Below are 4,287 nucleotides of genomic sequence, written 5' to 3' on the forward strand. Positions count from 1 at the left end.
AGAAGAATGTGTATTCTGCTGAAGTTGGATGGAATATTTTGTATATGTCTATTAGGTCTATGGTGTTGGTCAAGCCCACTGTTTCCTTATTGACTTTCTATCTGAATGATCTATCTAGCATTGAATGTGGAGTGTTGAAGTCTTCTACTATCATTGAATTTCTGTCTATTTCTCCCTCAGTTCTGTAATATTTGCTATATATATATATATGGTGAATATGTATTTATAATTGTTATATCCTCTTGATAAATTGACCTCTTTATTGTTATATAGTAATCTTCTTTGTCTTTTTTCATAGTTTTTGACTTAAAGTATATTTTGTCTGATGCAAGTATAGACACCCTGGCTCTCTTTTGATTATCATTTGCATGAAATTTTTTTTTCTATTTGTTCACTTGCAGCTTATGTGTGTCCTTAAAGTTAAGGTGAGTCTCTTTTAGGCAGCATATAGTTGGATCTTATTTTTTTTTAATCCATTCATATACTCTATGTCTTGTGATTGGAGAATTTAATCCATTCACATTTAGAGTACGTATTGATAAGTAAGGATTTATTCTTGCCATTTTGTTAATTTTCTGTTTTTTAGTTTCTTCATTCCATTCTTCCTCCCTTGCTATCTTCCTTTGTGATTTGATGATTTTTATGGTTTTGTTAATGGTGTGCTTTGAATCTCTCTCTTTTTTTTTTTTATCTTTTGAGTATCTCCTGCAGGTTTTTTCTTTGTTACTACCAAGAGGCTTACATAAAATGTCTTATAGTTATAAGTCATTTAAAGCTGATAACAGCTTGACTTTAACAGCATCCAAAAACCCTACATGTTAACCTTTTCTTCTCCCACACATTATGTTTGATGTCACAATTGACATCTTTTATATATTGTGTATCCACTAACAATTATTTTAGTTATGGTTATTTTTAGTAGGTTTGCCTTTCAACTTTTATATTCAAGTTAAAACTGATTTATGCACCACCATTACAATGTTAGAGTATTCTGAATTTGGCTATATTCTTAACTTTATAATGAGTTTTATACTTCATATATTTTCATGTTGTTGGAGTTCTTTTATTTTAACATGAAGAACTCCCTTTAGCATTTCTTGTAAATCAAATCTAGTAGTGATGAACTCCTGTTCCTTCTGATTGTCTGGGAAAAGTCCTAATCTCTCCTTCATTTCTGAAGGACAACTTTTCCAGGTATAGTATACTTGGTAGGTGGTTATTTTCTTTTAGCACTTTAAATATATCATCTTACTTTCTCCTGGCCTTCAAGGTTTCTTCTTAAAAATTTGCTGGTAATCTTATGGAGGTTCTCTTGTATTTGACAAATTGCTTTCCTCGTAGAGCTTTCAAAATTCTCTCTTTGTGACGTTTGAAAATTTGATTATAATGTATCTTGGTGAAGAGCTCTTTATATTTAATCTATTTGTTGTCCTTTGGGCTTCATGGATCTGTATGTTCCCCTCTCTCCAGATTTGGAAATTTTTTGTCATTATTTCTTTAAAAAAGCTTCTGTCCCTTTCTCTTTTCCTGCTCCTTCTAGAACTTCTACAGTGCATATATTGGTTTACTTCACAATGTACCATAACTCTCATAGGATTTCTTCATTATTTTTTTTTGTTTTCTTTTTTTCCCCTCCAACTGATTAATTTCAAATAACTTGTCTTTTGCTCAATGATTCTTTTTTCTGCTTGATCAAGTCTTCTGTTGAAGATTTCTAGGGATTTTTTAGTTCAGTTATTGTGCTCTTTAGCTCCAGAATTTCTTTTTGATTTTTATATAGCTTGTATTTCTGTATTGAACTTTTAAATTTGCTTATGTATTGTTTTCTTATGTTTATTTAGATGTCTGTGTTCTCTTGTATCTCACTAAACTTATTTAAGAGAATTATTTTGATCTTTATCAGGAAGTGCTTAGACCTCCATTTTTTTAGGGTCTGTCACTGGTTCTTTATTTTATACCTTTGGTGGTGTCATGTTTCCCTGATTATTCATGATCCTTGTGGGCTTGTGTTGATATCTATGCATTTGAAGAAGTAGGCGCCTACTGTAGTCTTACAGACTGGCTTTAGCAGGGAAAGCTCTTCGCTAGTCAACCTGTCTAGAAATTTTGTGTGGACTTTTGGGTGGGGTCTGTGGGTGGGCTTACTGCTAAAGTCCTGAGTAAGCAAGTGGGTAGGCCTGGCACCTAGGCCTGCTGGAGTGGGTCTTGAACCTGAATCCTCAGGGACCAGCCTAGCACTTATGTGGGCTTGGAGCCTGAGTATGCAGTCTTAGGTCTATGGAGGCTGACCTGGAGCTTGTGTTTGCAGGGGGAAATCCTGAGCCTTGCCTAGCACTGGGATCTACTGGAGCAGGTTTAGATCTAAGGCCAGCTATAGCCTGGGGGCATGGATATCAGACTGGAGTTGGGGCAGGTCTGGATAATGGGTCTGTGGGGGTTGGCCTGGAGCCTAGGTCCATTGTGGCTGGTCTGGCACTGGGGTGGGCCTGGAACCTGGGTCTGTGGTGGCCAGCAAAGTACAAGGACCCACTGGGGGCAATCCTGAACCCCTGGTTCTGCTTGAGCAGCCCTGGATCCTGGATCTGCTGGAGTGTGGGTCTATATGGGCTGGCCTGGTGTTAGAAGTGTCTGGAACCTGTATTTGTGGATGCCAGCCTGGTGCCTGGGGCTGAAGGAGCTAGCCTTGTACTGGGGTCTACAGCAGAGTCAGTGCTTAATTTATTTTCCTTCCCCCATGCAGAGGGTAACTCTCCTTATGCTGTTTGGTGAAACTGTCCTTCGTACCCTCTACTAATGTGTGTGTGCGTTTTTGTTTTTGTTTTTGTTTTATGTCCTACACCCACGTACTATAATCTTGCACCTGAATTCCTTAGCTCTGGTAAAGGTATTTTTGTGTGTAAATAATTGTTCAAGTTGATATATCTGTGAGGGGAAAAGTACTGAAAAGTCCTATTCTGTCATCTTGCTGATGTCACTCTCCTTTGGTTTGTTATTATGGCAAATGACATTGATTGATATTAAATGTTAAACCAACCTTGCATTTCTGGGATAAATTCCAGTTGGTCACAATGTATTACTTTTATATATTAGTGGATTTGATTTGTTACCATTTTTGTTAAAGATTTTTGCATTTATGTTTGTGAAGCATACTGATCTGTAGTTGTCTCTTCTCACAATTTCTTTGGTTTTGGTGTTAATGTAATGCTTTTATTTTCTGCAAACATTTTTGAGGAATTTTTATGACTTTTTTTTAAATGTTTGGTAGAATTTATTATCAATAGGGATGCCATCTTAGGCCTTAGTGTTTTCTTTGTAGAAGGTTTATTAAGTACCAATAAATTTTATTTAATAGATATATTACTATTCAGATAATCAATTCCATCTTGAATGAACCTTGGAAATTTGTGACTTTCAGGAAATTTTTTTATTTCATCTAAGTGGTCAAATGTATTGGCATGAAGTTGTTTACAATATTTTATTGTTACCTTTTTAATGAATCTAGATTCATGGTTATGTTCCCCATTTCATTCCTGATATTGATTGTTTGTATCATTTTGTTTTTTAAAAAATTAGTCTCACTAGAGATTTATCAATTTTAGTAATATTTTCAAAGAATCAGCTTTTGGTTTTATAAATTTCCTCTATTGTTTTTCTGTTTTCTATTTCTTTGATATTTGCTTTATTCTTTCTGCTCAGTTTGAATGTAATTTTCTTTTCTTTCTCAAAATTCTTAGTATGAATTACCATTGATTTAAAAACACTCTCGGTTTTTAATACAAGCATTCAAATCTATAAATTTCTATCTAAGTAACCAACATATTTTACATTGTGTTTTCATCTTAATTGAATTCAGAGTAGTTTCAAATTTGCTTTGTTGTTTTTGTTTGACCTAGTGGTTATGTAGATGTGTGTTATTTGATTTTTTAATATTTGAAAAATTTCTCAATCTTTTCTTATTAGATTTCTAATTTAATTCCATTGAGAGATCAAAGAAAACAGTTTATAATCAATACTATTTCAATTCCTTTATATATTTATATAGTTTATGAAGACTTATTTTATGTCTCAGAATATAGTTTCTTTTAGGTTCAATGTGCATCTAAAAGATTGTTCATTCTGCTATTGTTAAGTGGAGTGTTTCATAAATGTCAATTAGGTCAAATTAGTTGATAACATTATTGAAGTCTTTTAGAGTCAGAAATATAGTTACATAAGCTATCTTATGTGTAGTGATTTCATAGTATAATTTTTTTCATCCTTTTGCTTTTAAATTCTGTGTCTTTATGT

The sequence above is a fragment of the Eulemur rufifrons genome, chromosome 6 (genome assembly GCF_041146395.1).
Source record: "Eulemur rufifrons isolate Redbay chromosome 6, OSU_ERuf_1, whole genome shotgun sequence".
Classification (NCBI taxonomy): domain Eukaryota; kingdom Metazoa; phylum Chordata; class Mammalia; order Primates; family Lemuridae; genus Eulemur; species Eulemur rufifrons.